At 45.1% G+C, this 18211-nt stretch overlaps 1 protein-coding gene and 1 non-coding gene across 8 annotated transcripts in view; both read left to right on the top strand.

Annotated features, from left to right (window-relative positions):
• FGF1 (fibroblast growth factor 1) overlaps positions 1–18211 on the top strand; it is a 118006-nt gene that overhangs the window by 55510 nt on the left and 44285 nt on the right. The window contains exon 1 of one of the 7 annotated variants that reach the window (XM_035014365.1): positions 10285–10738. The exons of the other annotated variants lie outside the window; for them this stretch is intronic. The gene's annotated coding sequence lies outside the window, so the exon portion shown is untranslated. Of the gene's footprint in view, positions 1–10284; positions 10739–18211 lie in introns of those variants that run through there. 7 annotated transcript variants of the gene reach the window in all.
• Positions 11887–12013, top strand: LOC118017224. Its single transcript, XR_004681087.1, has one exon. It is a non-coding gene; the product is annotated as a small nucleolar RNA SNORA36 family (small nucleolar RNA).

Raw genomic sequence — 18211 nt, 5'->3', positions numbered from 1 at the left:
CTCGGGTTGTGAGTTTGAGCCCCACGTTGGGTGCAGAGATTACCTAAGAATAAAATCTTTAAAAATCTATTCACCCTGGGGCTCAGTATGGCGACTGGCAATTAGCACAGTTTCTTGGGCTTTGGTTCATGAGACGTTTTCTGCACAGTGCAGGTCTTGTCAGCAAAACCCACACGCTGAACAGCACAATACAGCTCATCACCCCACTCCCGCCCTCATTCCTTTCAGCAACTATTTAGGAAGCACGTATTACGTACCATGACGTGCAAGGCACTGCAGATACAAAGCTGAGCGTCACAGACAAGGGCTCTGCCCTAATGGAGCAAAGTGGAGAGGGAGAAAGAGTCCACGAAACAGCACCAGTGAAGAACAGAGGGATAAGGGGCACCCCACCCTCACCCCCGCCGGAGGGCTGGGCCTGCTCCTGGGGCTGGTCGTAAAAGAAGGCTTATTTGAGTAACATTTGAGGCGAAGTCTGAAGAAGAAGTAGGAATGTGCTGGGGGTGGGAGGCAACGTTGGCAAAGAGAGCTCCAGGCCAAGGGAAAAGCAAGTTCAAAGGCCCAGAGGTGAAAGCAAGCTTGGCACATTTATAAAATGGAAGCTCACTCTTGTTAGAGGCGCCTGAAGGGTCCGATGCCAGGAAACATGGGCCTTTTTATTCAACACCAAGACCAAGAGAGCATGGAGGCAGCGTGGGTCACTGACTGTGCCTTGGGAAATGCCTGGAACGTAAGCTCCATGGGGTATGGACACTGCCAGCTTTATTCACCATATGAGAATGGGGCCAGGAACACAGCAGGGTCTTAATAACCATTTGCTGAGTGAATGAATGAAGCGCCCTAAGATGATCTCAGCTGTCTCCTCTAGTGTCACCAGGCCCCAAGGCATCATAAGACTGGGAGGCGTCTTGAGAGCTGGCTGGTCTGCTCCGCCCCCTCAGGCTGTCTGACCTGCCCTGAAAACTCTCAGAGGGGACACTATCTTGTGTATTTTATGAAGAATAGTGGCATGACTCGGAAATTCAGTTCTGAGGTCATACACATGCAACTGAGGGACAGACGATCTGTCCAGTCATTCGGTGAGTCACAGCAGGATGGACAGGAGCAGGGACAATAGTCCTTAATGCTCCGACTGGCAGGTCAGGTAGCGAGGGCACTCTGGCTCCCCAGCATTATCTGTCCTCTGTTAAGATGCCCTGGTGCCTCATTTCTCAATCTGCGAGTGAAGATCAATGAGACCCACATTCTCAAAGCAGCGCCCTCAAACGCGGAAATTTTATTTTCTGGTATAGCTGGCAGACCCAAGTTTCTCTCACCTCTCATTACCTCTCAGCCCTGGCTGACTGCTGCCGTCTCTCCCAGAGAAGGCCACTGCGCCTGTGATCCAGGATATCCTGGCTCGGAAGCTGGGAAGCACAGACACCACATCTGGCCTAGGCCCACATCACTCACCCTATCTGAGGGGCCGCTGCCTCTCACTTGGGCTACTGCACCTGTTCCCTGCTTCTGCCTCACCTCCCCGACTTCTCCACTAAGCCCCCAGAGTGATGTTTTTAAAAAGCTAATCTGATCATGTCACACCCCAGCCCGCACTGCTCAGTGGTTTTCCACAGTCCTTCAGAGAGAAGTCTCCAGGGCTCTGCATGGCCTGACCCTGCCATCTCCAGCCACAGCCATCTCTCCTCATCCACAGCAGGCTATTTTCTCCCCAAGTGAAACATGCTCTTCCTGCACTCAGGACCTTTGCACAAGCTCTTCCTGCTACCTTCTTTTCCCTACTCACTAGGAATATAAATTCCACTTCTTCTAGGAAGTCTTCCCATCTCTCAGGCTCTGTAGGTCACCTATTATCTAACTTCCATGGTACCCTGGACTTCACTGCAACACTCAGTTCACTGGGAATCCCTTTTATGGTGGGCCTTCCCCACTCGAATGCAAACTTCAGGAGGTCCTCGTTGTGTCTGCCTTATTCCCCACTATATTCCTCATGTCTGGCACAGCGGAAGCTCATCAAGTGAATAAATGAGGACTCCAATCTTGGAACTCTCGGGAAACACTGGACCAATTAAAATAGGAGGCAGAGAGAAACGGAAACAAAACAGAACCTCATTACATTGCTAAGCTAAATGACCCCCCTGCCCCCCTCCCCGGAAGCCTGATTTCATCTTATCATGGGCGTGTATATTGTGACTAGGCCTCAGTTCATTCTTCAGAACTGGTTTCTGGTTCGGATTGGAGACATATGGGCCTCGCCACCATGTACCACCATGGTCAGTAGCCGGGGCTCTGTGACAATCCAAATCAAGTCAAGATGCACTGCCTGTGGCCTGTGCCCTCCGCTGCAGAGACAAACAGCCCTCCTGTCCCAGCCTCACACAGCAGAACAAGGCCAGAAGGACCTGGAGCCTTCACTCATTTTGTCTTACCTTCTGTCTTATTTTCTTCCCCCCAACAAGGACAAACAATAATTCAGTAAAGGAAATATGAGTAATGGAAAGAAAGAAAAAAATAAACATATCAAAATGGGCAGTGTCCCTTGGGCCACTGCTTTTAAAGAAAACAAGGAGAGTCGATTTGGAGATATTTCAGTAACTTTGGAGAAAAAAGGAGAAAAATAATCAAGCTGGCCTCTCCCTTTCTAGGCTGGATTCCTTCTCTCTCTCTTGATGTAGAAAGAAAGGATTTCTCAGGCCAGGGGTTGTCACTATGGCATGCATCAGAATCCCGTGGGGAGATGTGTTGAGCTTGCAGGGGCCAGCCCCAATCAGGTCCAGTGAATGAAAACCCCTGGGGGAGGGGCCCTCACAGGATCACCCCTCCACCCCTGCAGGGAGGAACAAAGCTCAGGAGGCAAAGGCAGAGTTATGCCCTGTGCCCAGTGACGTAAGGTACAGCTCAGGTAAGGAACACAGATGTGCTCCTGGGGTCCCCAGAGTCAGGTACTGAAAAGCTTGTTCAGGGGCGCCTGAGTGGCTCAGTTGTTAAGCGTCTGCCTTCGGCTCAGGTCATGATCCCGGGGTCCTGGGATCGAGCCCCACATCGGGCTCCCTGCTCGGCGGGAAGCCTGCTTCTCCCTCTCCCACTCCCTCTGCTTGTGTTTCCTCTCTTGCTATGTCTCTGTCAAATAAATAAATAAAATCTTTAAAAAAAGAAAGAAAGAAAGAAAGAAAAGCTTGTTCAAAGTAAATGGAAAAGGCCTAAGAAAATCAAAAGAATTAGTGCAAAACATACAGCTTTATGAAACAATGAGCAATCAACCTGTGGACCCCTGGTGAGTCTTACCCTGTTTTGGTTAAAAACTCAGCAGAGGCTTTGTTACCTGGATCTCAGGAGTTGTGAAAGGAAAGCAAAGTCCTCTAAGCAAAGCAACCACTTCTCTCCGCTATGGAAGGGTGGAGTCGGAGTGCCTTAGAGAAAGCCAAGCAGCCTTTACAGTGCGTCCCTCCCATGGCAGGAAAGGATGAGGGGAGCAGGGGACAACACAGCCCAAACCCAGGGGGGAGGCTGGTTCTTTTGCGAATTCCCAAGCTATGAAAGACAGTCATGATCCCATTTGTGGTGAGCTCATCACTTGCTAGGTACCGCGCGCTATTTGCTTTCCATGCTCTTACCAAATGTGATCTTTACAACAACCCTGTGAGTAGGTACCGTTCACGCGAGGAAACCGATTCAGAGAGCATGAGCGACTCGCCTGCAGTCACACATCTATCTATAAAGGGGCGAGTCGGAGATAATATCCGTCAGTCTGAATCACAGTGAGTTCTTAACTTGTATCTTGGCTGTCTCTTATTTTAAAGACAAGGACGGACACCATTTGGAATGTGACATGAGCAAGAATTCTCAGTTGTCTGCCATTTTTATTTGGCTGGGCCAAGCCTCACCTCAACCTGGGAGATGAACCAGGTTCTTATTTCAGTAAGTGTTACTGACGGCCTTCAATACATTGTGCTCTGCAGCAGGTACAAAAGCCCCAGATTTAATAAGTGGAGATGAGGTCCCCCTTGCAAGAATTTACTGTAAATTTACAAATTTACAGCGTATTAAAGAGACAGACATAAAACACTGACAGGTAGTTTTACCAGAGGTCTGGGAATTGCTGCATCATACAGAGTCACTGATGCCTGGAGATTTAGAGAGGAGGTGAGCTTTGAACAGAGGTCAGGACTGGTTTGTCAGCTGAGAGGTAAGGGTGGTGCAGCAAAGGACGAAAGCAGCCAAGTGTCAGTCAAAAGACAACTCTGCCTCAGGCCATTCTGCTCCCCCTTAGTCTGGGCCCAGCGGAGTCTGGCAAGTTCCCAAGCTCACGCTGGAAAAGCAACCCTTGGCTTGGGTCACGTGTCCAGTAAATGCCTGCAGTGAAATCCCAAGAAGGGTGCTATGCATCCTCAGAGCACCTTGAGGCAAGGGGAGCAAGGCTCTCATTTTATGAGGTGACTTTGAAACCAAAGTCAGCAGGTCCAAAACTTTCCAAATAATTTCTCCTCTACCTTGAAGAGCAGACATATAAATCAGAAAGGAAGCACATGTAAGCCAAGGAGTAAAAATGGAAATTAAACCCATGATAGGTAGAAACTTTCAGAATATTTTGAGTAAAAACCTTAACAATATGCACGTGCTTTCCCCCGCAATTCCACGTCCATAAATCCTCCCAGGGGGAGGGGAGGGTGCAAGGCATGGGGTGCAAGGATGACTATAGCAGTTTTGTTTATAATAGTGACAAACAGTACACAACCAAGTGTCCAACAAGAGAAGATTAGCTCACAGAGTTCAGCATGTCCACAAAACAGAATCCTATAATCCTCTGTAGCCATTGCAAATGGAGATGTAGATTTATGTTTATTAATGAGGGAAACAGTCCTAATGTATTTAGTCAAGTCTGGTTATAAATAAGCAGATTATAAAACTATACATATATATATATATTTTTTTACAAAATGGAATCATGTGATTCTACTTTCTCCAGACCAATCCTGAATCAATTGAATAGAATTGAAATCATATGGAATAAACTCTCTGATCACAGTGTAATTAACCTAGATATCAAAAACCATAAGATAACTAGGAAAACTGCAAATATTTTCAATTAACACACTTTGAAATAATCCATCAAAAGAAAATGTATAGGGTAAGGAGAATTTATAGAGTAATTTAAACTGAACAATATAACAAAATATAGCATATGAAAATTTGGGGAGGCAACTAAAACAATTATTAAAGGGAAACTTTTACCTTTAGCTGCTCATATTAAAGAAAAATTTAAGGCCTAATATTAATGACCCAATGTTCTGCATGAAAATAAATAAATAGGGGCACCTGGGTGGCTTAGTCATTTAAGTGGCTGCCTTTGGCTCAGGTCATGATCTCAGTCCTGGGATTGGGTCCCCAGCGGAGAGCCTGCCTCTCCCTCTCCCTCTGCCTGCCACTCCCCCTGCTTGTGTGTGCTCTCTCTCTCTGACAAATAAATAAAATCTTTAAAAATATATTAAAATTAATTAATTAGTTAATTAATTAATAAAAGGGCAAAGTAAAGCAAAAGTAAGCCAAAATAAGAAAAATGAAAAATAAAGATAGCAACAAAATAGAAATCAGGCAAACAATGCAGAAATCTAAGAAAGCAGAAAGCTGTCTTTCTGTTTCAGAAAATCTGAGATATTCCTATATATAAGACCCTGTATAAAAGGCTTATATCTCTATGAATAGACATGTTAACAGAAGTTATCTTTGGCTGATAGGATCGGGGACAATCTTTAAAGACTTCTTATTGACGTTCATCTGTATTTTCTTTTTTTTTTTTTTCTATCCTTCTTTTATATTTGAGGGCTCCTAAGGGGACTGACATCCTCTGCTTATTTGCTGAAAAGCAACAGACCCTACCTATTAACCCTTTGTTTCCCAAAGGAGGGGCATGGGCCCCTGATGATACAGAAGTTCTGAGTGGTATGAAGATATCTTTCAATCACACTGCAGAGAAAAAGGGGGCCCCCTTTGAAGTTTCCTTCAGTTATTATGACCTAATGCAAGGAGACAGCTTTGGTCTGGTGCAACTATGTTTTCGAATGCTTTCCTCTCTTTGCGAGCAAAAGGGCTTCAGGGGCAGGAAGCAACACCTAAGCAGAAGCTAACCACAGCTGCCCTTCACTGTGTTTATCCCGAGGACTGCCTTCTGTTCATGGGATGCTTTTGCATTAATACTTGAGACAGATAGCTTCCTTCAAACAAGGAAATGCAATTGAAGTAAAACCACGCATCAGTAGTTTAAATAGAACTCACAAATAAGGGGGCGCCCGGGTGGCTCAGTTGTTAAGCATCTACCTTCAGCTCAGGTCCTGATCCCAGGGTCCTGGGATTGAGCCCCGCATAGGGCTCCCTGCTCAGCGGGAAGCCTGCTTCTCCCTCTCCCACTCCCCCTGCTTGTGTTCCCTCTCTCGCTGTGCCTCTCTCTGTCAAATAAATAAAATCTTTAAAAAAAAAAAAAAGAACTCACAAATAAGGAATTTGGTCAGGGCATAGCAATCAAAATGATGAAGCTAGCACACCTCTGCTGCAGTCCCAAGGAAAGCGGTGTGAAGCTCTGGGGAGGAAGAAACTGCCCCTGAAGAGTATCAGTGTGCACTGGCCTGTCCCCATGGGTCCCTCAGGCCTTGATTCCTGTCTATCATGTCACTGAGGTATCAAAACAACAGCACGGAAATAGTAAATGTGCAATTTGCTCAGGTGATGGCCCAGGCAGTAGGAAGACCATTTCAGAACAGGATTCCAAGTCCAGATAAATCCTGCTGGGAGGATGATTGATGTGGGAGGTTTCTAAGAGCAGATAACATTTCTTTGCAATGTTTGCCTGGAGGAAAGAGGCCTTCCGCAGGAAGAAGGTCAAGGCCGGTCTATTTTTATAAAAGCATTTCAAGTGGTTTAGTGGACTTATTTCCTGTGGTTCCCAGGAATCCTGCAGCAGGCTCCCAGGAGGATGTTGGTGATAGGGAGCAGAGACTTGATGAGTGACAATCAATAATTATCTCTATATTTGCTTCACTTTTTCCAATAAAAATAATCTAGGGGAAAAACACTTGCTCTAGAAGAGCAAAGTTCACAACAACAAAGGGCAGAATGGGACATGAAAGTCCCTTAGTGTGCGGCAGAGTCCCGAGGTCAAGATTTTGCAAGCTGAAGATTGATTTATTCACTCATTCCCTTTTACTCAACAAATAATCGAGCATCCCCTCTGTGCCAGGCACTGTTTATGGGCTGGGAAGAAGATGGTAAATAAACATGGCTTCTGCCCTCCAGGAGCTTACAGTTTACTGGGCGAGGAAGAGATCAGACAGGTCACCACATGGAAAGATACATACTTAATCACAAATGGCAGGAAGCATTGGGAAGGAAAGAACAGGAGGTACAAAAGAGACTAATGGAGGTGGGGGTGGGGGCAGAACTTAGATTGGGAGGTCAGGGAAGACCTTTGAGGAGGTGGCTTCTGCTGCCATTGAAGAGTGAGCAGGAGCCAGCCAGGGGAAAGTGCTAAAAAGTGAACAATGTGTATGAAGGCAACCATGTGGAAGAGACCACACTAGACTCAAGGATCCAAGAGAAGATAGGAGTGGAGGAGTGACTGGAATATAGTGGGCAAAGGGAGGGAGTGGTGGGAGGTCAGACCAGACCATCCAAGATCTTGCAGGCCATGGTAAGGATTCAGATTTTACTTTATGGAAATGAGAAGCTACAGAAGGTTACAAGCTAGGGGTTGATGTACGTTTCCAAAGATCCTTCTGACTCTGTATAAAAATGATGGACAAGAGAGGAGGCTATTTTAGAAGTTAAGAAGTGGACTGGACTGGGCGTTGACAGTAGGTACTAAGTACATAAATTTGATAGCTCTTAACTTGACCATAAGAGATTAGGAATTCTACTAGCATACGGAGCTGGGACTAAGGTGAGGCAAGGGAGGTACTTGCTTTGGGCACAAAATTTACTCAGAAACCAAGATAAATAATACTTTAGTGCAATATTTTTTTTAAGTTTATTTATTTATTTAAGTAATCTCTACACCTAATGTGGGGCTCAAAGTCATGACCCCAAGATCAAGAGTCGCATGCTCCTCCAACTGAGCCAGCTGGACACCCCGTTAGTGCAATATTTTAAAAAAGTCAAATTTAGGGCAAAACAATCCTTGATGAACAAAATATCAAATTTCTTTTAAAAAGACAGGATCAGCAACAGTGCTGTGCCAAGCCACATAAGGAGCCTGAGGCAAAAGGAAAACGTCTGTAATATTGTCTGTATTTAAATTTTGATTTTTTGTTCATTTCCTCACTCTTGTTCTGGCTAGCTGACCTTCCCCACTGTAAACCAAGAGGTCACCATGTCATTTTCTGCTCTTAAAATAGATACTGCGCAAAGAAAACTAACGACAAAAATCATCACAAGCCCCCTGGTGGTACAGATGCTCTTCTTTTTCCTGATTCTGGAGACTCTGAGATAGAAAGTGCATCATAGTTGCTCCATAAATATTTCTGATAATGTTAATGGCTAACATCTATCAGGCTCTTCATATGTCAGGAACTTTGCCAGAAACTGGTAAATACAACAATCTGATTTTGTCCTCACACCAATCCTGTGAGGTAGGTATAGCATTATCCCTGTTTTACCATGGTTGGCATATACTTGGTTAGCACTTAGTGAATACAGGAAGACAGAAAGGGTGTACAGATCAAAGGGAAAATGAGAGAAAAGAAAGTGACGGGCCTCATACTATTCCTTAAAAGTCCTATCTGGATAACCAGTGATTCCAACTCCCTTGGCAAACACTCTTCTCTGACAAACACTAATTACCACACTTAAATGGACCTGTACAGAAAGGACTATTTTTGGTAAGTTAGGTGTCTTAAACCAAACAGCTTTTCTAAGAACATATTTCTTGAATTCATTCATTCCCAAATATTTACTGAGCAATCCGTATGCAACAGGCACACATCTAGGTGCTGTCATGTGTGAGCAAATCAAACCTGAATGTGGGTCCTCGTGAGACTTATAATCCACAGTGTGTGCGTGTGCGTGTGTGTGCTGAGAGTTGTGTTGGCATGAGACAGTCAATAACTAGGAAGCAAACATATATACAAGATCATAAATTATCGTAAATATTATAGAAGTGTAGACAGGGAAGTGAGGGGAGCTACCCTATATATGGTGGGCCCGACACAATTAGACTCAGGGAGGCAGGTATCCTGCTTCCCATAATATTTATGTTGCTGAAAATGCTGTGTGAAGAATTTTTGCAAATCAAATCCACCAAACTCCCTTCACAGAGTGTGAAACTTTACAAACTAATGACTTACTCCTATCGAGGACAGTTTCAAAAAGCAACACCATTTACCCCTTTTCTACCCAAACACATCTATGGAAAAGGTCTTCCCACCACTGAAGGGTCAAGAATACAATACTGGAAAACACTGGAAAATGTTCTGCCTTCTGTCTGCCCCACCCCCGTGGGCCCATCTAAATGTCTAGGTTTATGGAATTCCCGAGGAGCCCCATGAACCCGCCAACACCAAGGAGGAACCAAGGAATGTAGGACCTTTGAAAGCCAGCAGAAATTATGCACAAAATGATGGCAGCCTAGCGAAGTAAGGAGAAGTCCCTCTGACGTTTCTTTTTCCCTCCTGTTGCCTAATCTACTTTCAAAGGCCAATAATGTAGAAATTCTCCATTTTTCAAACAACCCCACCCAACAGAATAGCACTTTGATCTCGAAAGCATGAGAAAGGAGCAGTGGATGGTCCAGGGTATAAATGGCTTTGAAAGGTCAGTCAGAAAAAAGAAATAAACAAGGAGAGGAACCATGAGGAGTTGAAGGAATGAAAGCAAACCATGCTTTGAACTACCTGCCAACTTGAAAGCAAACTCCCCTGAGAGGCCACGGATGACAGATGAGCGTATTATCAAGGTTACTGGTACCTACCTATGCTTGCGAGGTGCAACCCGCACCTTCCTGGTGATACTAGACACCGGGGGCAGGTTTATCTTAGTTTACCCTCTTGGATACAAGATTTCAACACACTTCCAAGCTCTTTCATCCCTTATCAAACACCAGTCCTTGCCCAGGGCCTTCGGTGATACTCTCTTACTTCATCTTCTTCCCATAAAACCCACCTGGTTCCTGCCAACAGCTGGGTTGTGGATAGGGCTGCACGTGGAATACCAATGATATGCTCACAGGACCACGGGAGCCACTGGGCCTGCTGAAACAGGGCAAAATGTGAGGATGGGAGAATGGTCCCTTTTGGACTTTCTGTGTGGGATCAAAGAGAGCTGGCAAGTGAAAGGAACCTCTAAAAATAGCCAAAGTCCTTAAAAAGAAATCATGCAAAGGGAAACAAGGTTTATACTGTCCTAATGTAGGCTCTGCAAAAACTAAGGCCTGGCAGGCTGACGCTGGGACAGCTTATTATTTTCTTCCGGCCCTTTGGTGGAGACACCCACTGGGTCCCTTTGCAAATCCTGGGCCCTGCTCCCCCGCCTGCTTCCTGCATAGTGCTAGAAGCCTCTGCAGGAATGTAGCTCTGCTGGGGCACAGCTGGGGCTTCCATGGCCCACTTTCAAGATCCAGAATAGACTCTGACATGTGAAATGAGCTCCACGGGGTTTACAATCCTCCTTCGTATCCAAGTACCTTAAACACAAAACCTCATGCCGGGATTGCTAACCATTCTTCCAGAGACGCCTGGATATCATGTCTGGCAGAAATGTGAGTTTTGTCCTTTTTACTCTTCAGTGTTTTGAATGAGCATGGGGCCCGTGGAAATGAGGCTGCCCAACAGAGGGCTGACATAATAAATGGATGTCTTAGGGCTCAGGGTTTTGTTCTTGGCTAAGCTACAGATTTGCTTTGATAAGCTGTTCAGCCTCTCTGTGTCACACTTCTCTTGGCTAGAGAAAAAGAGAAAGGGCTCATCTATCCCATGTCATAGGAGGAATAGAAAATACAAAATGATTATCAAGTAGCTCATGTAGTATCTAAACACAACAGGCATCCAGAGATGCCTGCTAACTCATGCAAAATGCTTTGTGAAACTCCAAGTGCCATAAAAAGGTAAATAACCAATGCTGTAAACCATAGGCTCTTATTAACAACTATAACAACACCTTTTATTTCCTAGGCACTAACTACATGTGAGGCCCTTCCCAGGCCTGCCTTGCTCTATTCCTCCCTCACAGCACTGATACGAGATCAGTATGCTTAATAGCTTCATTTTACAGATGAGGCAGCTGAGGATCAGAAAGGTTAATGACTTGCCCAGTTATGCAAATAGTTAATGACACAGCAGAAACCAAACCCAGGTCTATGAGAACTTCCCTTTTTCCTGGCCTTTCCAGCCCAGTCGGAAGTAGGACTATCCACTCATTTCCCCCAGTGGGCTCTGGCCTTAGCCCAGCGCTTTGAAAGCAATGGCAGTTGATTCTACTGTGACAAAGGCCAGGAGGGACTTGACTGCCACTGGGTCATCTTGGGGAAGCATCACAGTGACGATCAGAAAAGTGCTGGTGGGGGTATTTATCGCACTGAGCTGAGAAAGAGGACCATTCTGTGTCAAGGGAGGAACCTGCGAAGACTCCATTCAATAGACACAAGTATCTGTCAATGGGGCTGTGTGAGTTATGGGTGCTGGGAGGGCTTGGGGAGTAAACAGAATAGAGAAGCTAAGGATCAGTTATCTAAAGGCCCTTTTGTCTCTTTCCCGTATTTCTTTGGCAGTTAAAATCATGGACTCTGCAGTTAGAAAATGCTACGTTCAGATCTCGGCTCTAACATGGATTTATCTGCGTGACCTTAGACAAACTGTTTAAACTCTCCAAGCCTTGGTGTCCTTCACTGCAAACTGGGGATAAAAAAAGCAATGCCTTGAGTTCAGTTCAGGGCAGCCTCCTTATTCAATTAATTAAACTTTGGGACATGACCAGGCTAGGGTAGATGATTACATAGAAAATATTATTCTATTCATTTATCTCTCAGCTGAAAGAAAGAAAGAAAGATAGAAACAAAGAAACAAAGAAAGAAAGAAGGGAGGGAGGGGGGAAGGGAGGGAGGGAAGGAGGGAGGGAGGGAGGGAGGGAGAGAGGAAGGAAGGAAGGAAGGAAGGAAGGAAGGAAGGAAGGAAGGAAGGAAGGAAGGAAGGAAAGGGAAAAGCAATGCCTACCCCACAGAACTTCTCTGAGGATTAATTAGAATAATGTATGTAAAGCACTTAGGACAGTACCTGGTACATAGTATATGTTCAAGAAAACGTCACTACTTTGTGATTTATGAATCTATTTGATTATTTATGGGTATGTCCAGAATAGGCTATTGGGAAACATACGGTAGGGCAAGCCCTCAGCATTTCCAGAGATAACAAACACATACTTCAAAAGACTGAGCTTGGAGAAGCCAAATTTTGTAGGTCAGGAGGGAAGAACAAAAAACACCTAGCAAGCAGACCATCTTCCTACGAGTTGGAAGGTCTGCTGTCTTGGAGAAAGGAATGTCCTTGTGGGCTGGTTCTGGAGATTGTAACTTGCACAACATTTTCAAAAGAGTTTTGGAGGCACATCAGTGAGAGCAGCCTGGAGAACGGGCCCAGAGCCCCTGCAGAATCACTTTGCATTTGGCTGGAAGCCCAGGGCTCTAAAGCATCAGTCTGTAGGAAGGATACATCCACGTAAGAAGCGTGGAGGTCTTCAGGCTGGCCGAGAGCCTACAGGATGCTCCGGACGGAGGGGCACCAGTACCTGGGGCCTGCAGAGCATGCTGCTGTACTGGGGAGTGCGCAGTTTCTCCTCTTGGAGGGTGTTTTCTCTAAGCATCAAAATAATTCCTGACCTCCAAATGAATGATGCTCTATGGGGGTCTGAGTTTTGGGGGTGGATAGCCCCACTGCAGAGAATTAAAGACCCAGAACCCAGGGAATAAATAATGGACACTGGAGGCGATCCCTAGGAATGTGTGCGTCTCTGCTTATGTTTTCCTACTCCTCGTAAAGGAGTGCGGAGGCTAACAGTGCGATTGAGCTGTTGGGTGATACAGCCTGACTGGATTTCCAGGCCCTACTTCCTGCCAGCTACATGCGGTCCAAACATCTATGCCCCTTTTACTGGAAGCTCGGCTGGACTGATCTGGTATGGCCAGATTATAACCTCCTTAAAGACAGATACTGTGATTTCTACTACAGGCCCAGAATCCCTTCTCTGAAAAGCCTTAGGATGATATGTTTCTGAGCGGAGACTTTGGGGGATTTTAGACAGGTGATTTGGTATGCATATTGTATATTATGGAACAACCTCAGTGGGGTCTGGGGCAGTTCCCTGTCATCAGAAACACTGGTGATTCTGTACCAGATTACACAAATATTAATACAAAGGGTGATAAAGACTTTAAATCGTCTCAGGGCAGTTTGGGTCAGGTTTTGCCACAATTTGAGTTATGAAAGAATGTCTAGTTTTCAGAGCTTTTTGCATCTCAGAATGTAGATTAGGGATTTCAGGTCTTTCTTTTCATTTCCATTTCTTTCTCTTTATTTACTTTTTTAAATTTCCAGAACAGTCTGCCTGTGGCAGGTGCTGAGTAGAAGTGGTTGGCATCTAGAGTGTGACATCTTGATCTCCCTCAAATAATATTTGATCCTGGAAGCCAGGGGATGGTTTATTCTCGGTGACTGGGGGATTCTTGAGGATTAGAAGGATTCTAAATTAAAGAACAGGAGAGAAAGACATTGAACCCACAGGCTCTCTGTCACCCTGGACAGTAACACACAAACCCATGAATACACAGAATGGTGACTAGTACCTGATATTCAGCGCCCAAGTAAACGAGAAGAGGGCATCATGGCACATCAGTGGCAATAATGGTAAGCTTTAACTGATTGCTTAGAAAATGACATTTTTAAAATATTGCTAAAATAGGGGCACCTGGGTGACTCAGTTGGTTAAGCGACTGCCTTCGGCTCAGGTCATGATCCTGGAGTCCCGGGATCGAGTCCCGCATCGGGCTCCCTGCTCGGCAGGGAGTCTGCTTCTCCCTCTGACCCTCCTCCCTCTCATGCTCTCTGTCTCTCATTCTCTCTGTCTCAAATAAATAAATAAATAATCTTTAAAAAAAAATATTGCTAAAATATTACTAAATGTTAAACTCAAGTTTGTTCAATGCTAAGTCAATAGCACAGGGATTGGCAAAATGAAACAACAAGCTACATGGAGAATGATAATCAAGCTAACATCTGTGAATGCTTACAAGTTTTCAAATGCTGGGCTTAGCACTTTATATGCATGATCAATGAACACGGCAATTCTGCGTGGTAGCTAATGGGGCCCCATTCTGCAGATGGGGAAACTGAGGCTCTGTGAGACTGAGTGAGTACTTTGCTAGTGAGTGTCCAGCCAGGACTAAAACTTGAGTCTAGTAGTATGCTGGTAAACCAGCTATCAGAGAAAAGGAAGGAATGAAGGAAGGAAGGAAAGAAAAAATTGAAGGAAGAAAGGGAGGTGGGGGAAAAAAAAGAAGAAAAGAGAGAAAAAAGCCCTGATTATAGTATTTTCCAATTTCTGTGGTGTAAATACTCTCACAAGGGTTGATTTCAAGCCCACTAATGATTTACTAACCTGAATATTTAAAAATTGGCTTTCACAAACCGGGAGGAACCACCTCCTGTACATGCGGTCAAGTCCACCCCATGGCCATGTCCACAGTTTGCTGCCAGCTCTGGAGGATGAGATTGCAGTTCACGGAACACAACTGGCCTGGGAGCACCAGACCAAGATGCTAGCCCCGCCAGTCAGCCAAGGCCACATTCCTACCTCAGACCTGGTACAGATCCCTGAGCGGGGGAGGAGGGGGAAAAAGACAGAAAGGCACCCTGTCTCCCTTTCTTCAGGCAAACTTTCCTCACCAGAGGGTGTGAGGTGGGTTCCTGCCAACCTGGCACTCCCTGACAGAAATAACAAAACCTAGAGTTCTTTTTAGGCCCTACAGACTTTTTCGCCGTGAGGTAAAGAAGTGAGGTAAAGACTCGAGATTAAAAGATCTGATCCTTTTTTGAGATCTTTCAATTCCGAAATATTGCCTTCAAAGAAGTAAGGAAGTATCTTCTACAAGATGGGGAAAAATGTTTGGGTCTGCTTTTAACCAAGGGTAGGGTATTCCAGCCTAATTTGAACTCACTTAGAATAACGTTTAGGGTCTTGGTTTAGCCTCTCTGTTAATACCTGTAGGACCCCACCTTCTAATTAAGTCTTCTGATAACATGTTTCCACTAGAGCCTCCTAAGAAGGGACCGGCCTGGTATTCAATCCACAAATATGCCGAGGACAATGATTATGTGCAGGCATTTGCTAATAAATGCAGGGCCTAGAAAAAGAGGCATAGCTTTTGTTCCGGAGCTTCTGAGACTAGTGAAGGAGACAGTCAGGTAACCTTAGTTAAATTATATTCATTTACTCATTAAACAAATATTTATCAAGGGCCCATTAGATACCAGGCATTTTGCCAGGCACTGATGGTGAGTAAGACAGATTGGTTTGTACTATTATGGAGCTGACAGTCCAGTCATAAAGGGAGACATTAATTAAATAATCACAAGAATGAATGTGTAATTAAAAAACGAAGTAAGAGCTCCGAGGAAATGTTAGATGGTTCTACAAGAACGAGAGGAACCTGACCCAGTTAAAGAAAGTCAGCAAAGGCTTCCTTGAGGAATTGGCAATTGAACTAGGACTTGAACAAAACGTAGGCGTTCACGCAGGCGAGTGGGGTGGAAGGAAAGAGAGGAATCGTGCTCTAGAGAGAGGGGACTGTGTGGGCCAAGATCCCAGGGTGAACAGGGGCACAGGGGTTTCAGGGAAATGGAAGGCCAGTGTGGGGAAAGAGCATGGTGGGTGATGAGGCAGGGGATAAGCCAAAGCTGGTCCTCCGAGCCCTTAAGGCCTTAGAACTTTTTTAAAAAAGCAAAAGGGAACTTGTAATTACGTTTTGTAATTGAAGTGTAGTTGACATACAATAGTATATTAGTTTTAGGTGTACAACATAGTGACTCGACACTCATATACATTATGAGACAACAGGGATAAGGCCTTAGTCTTTCCCTCAAGCAGTGGGAAACCACTGGATGCTTTCAGTGGGAGACATACATGGCAATCATATAGCCAGGGCTTCCGTAGGGTAAATGTGCTACTAGAGGGGCATATGGGGAATCAACTAAAATCTAAACTGGTGTGTGTGGTGTGGAGGGAGAGGAGGGGGTTAGGGCTGGGGGATGTGTCCACATCGACCTTCTGGAGGAGGACATATCTGAGATGAATTTTTGAAGGGAGAGAATGACCTAACCCGGCCACAGTGGAAGGTGGAGGGAGGGAGAGAGGATGCTTCTGGGTGAGTGTGAGGGTGTGGGGGGACTACAGGAAGAAGAGGCCAGTAAGAGAAAAGGCAACAGAACTTATAAATTTCCATTATACTTAATGCCTGATTTCATGTAGTTAATGGATTAATTTATTAGAACAATTTGTGAAAATCCCCAAGGGCCCATGAAGGCTGGGCTTAATGGTTTTATCATGTCATAGACTTCTTTACTCCTCTCCTTTAACGAATCCTGAGTAGGCAAGGAACTTAGGACTAACTACTGCTTAAAATATAGGTAAATTGTAAATAGAGCCCCCAAAGAATAAGGGCTTTTTGTGCCTCTGGGGTTTCCTTCAGCAACAAAAAGGGATTTCATTTTTTGTATGTTTCAGCTGATTCATAAATCCCACTGCCACAGTCTATCAGCTTCATGTTGACTCAAGGCTGATTTTCAGGAGTCGACATGTTCTCCTCAGGTTTCCAGCTATGGATGTGAACTGCAGGGCGGTGAGAGCGATCTGAAGTCAGTACAGCCACCCCCCATTACTGTCCCTCTTACTGTGGGGAGCAGACAGAGAGCACAGTCGTGGCTTTATAACTGTGGGGTGCACTGTGGTCGGGAAGAGAGGGACACCTGAGGACCTGCTGGCATCTGGCCAAGATCTCCACAGTGATGAAGCCCAGGCTGTCAGGCTTAGACACACATAAGAATGTGAGCATTAGGACAATCCTTGGCCAGACCTGGAGCCTCCAACCTCAGGAGCCTTCTGGTCTATCTGGTCCCCTTCGTACCAAGAGGATAGAAGCAAGAATGCAAATGAATAGAGCCAAATTCATACCCAGCACTTAGAAAACGACTCAACGGAGACTCCCCGCTGGTGCTAGATCTAGAAGGGAAGCCATCCTTGATGCCCACACAGTCAGGGGCACACAGGGACCTCCACTTGAGGAAACCCAGGGACAATGACAAACAAAATCCTGTCCACCAAAGACTGGCAATACAAATGGCTATTTGTACAGTTAAATGGCAACCACCAGTATATAATTATCGTCTCCTGTACCAAATGAAGTATACAACTTAGCAAGTCCTTGGGGGAAAAAAACCAAAAAATATTTATTATCTCTTGGCTGTACTTTAAGGCACAGGGATCTGATCACTGTTGCATGTTAATGGAGAGGTGATAGGTGAAGATGCCCAAGTTTGGAAGAGCTAAACTGCTTTATATCAGAAGGAGATCCAGAAGCAAATGGAGGGAGGAAATGGAATGAGAGAGAGATTGAGAGGTTGGGTGAAAAAGGGCTGAGCAGAAAGACAGAAAGAGAGACCGTGAAAGGAAAAGGTGGGCCCACAGACGTAGAGGCTTGTGGATGAACAAGAAGGGTTTGGAAGGGAGAGTGTGGATTTGGGAAAGAAATGCAATGTGCTCCACAAGGTGAAGTCTGCGGATATAAATAACATTTTTTATCTGTTACTACATTATCTGAAAAAAAGCTGGATAGAGTTTCACCATATGTGAAGGGGATGTTTGGGATGGCTTGACTTTAAATATAGTTTATGTAGCATATCCAAAATGCTCTTTGGGGTTCGCTGGAGGGACTGCAAAGCATAGCTGAAACCGGGGACTGTGACTGGCCCGTGTGACTGCGGATTGGAAGACATGAACCACAGACATTAAAATACCTGGAGCAAAAGAAACAAAGAGAGGCTTCCAGCATGAACCCTAATTCCAGGAAAATTACTCAAATTGTTTTGATTTACGATGGAATTGCTTTCCATGTGAGCAGCTCTATGAGGCCACCCTGGAGATGGATGGATGGATGGATGGATGGATGGATGGATGGATGGATGGATGG

This window comes from Mirounga leonina, unplaced genomic scaffold (assembly GCF_011800145.1).
Source record: "Mirounga leonina isolate KUSES-001 unplaced genomic scaffold, KU_Mleo_1.0 Mir_168, whole genome shotgun sequence".
NCBI classification, from domain to species: Eukaryota; Metazoa; Chordata; class Mammalia; order Carnivora; family Phocidae; genus Mirounga; species Mirounga leonina.
This window is presented reverse-complemented; position numbering and strand designations above follow the sequence as displayed.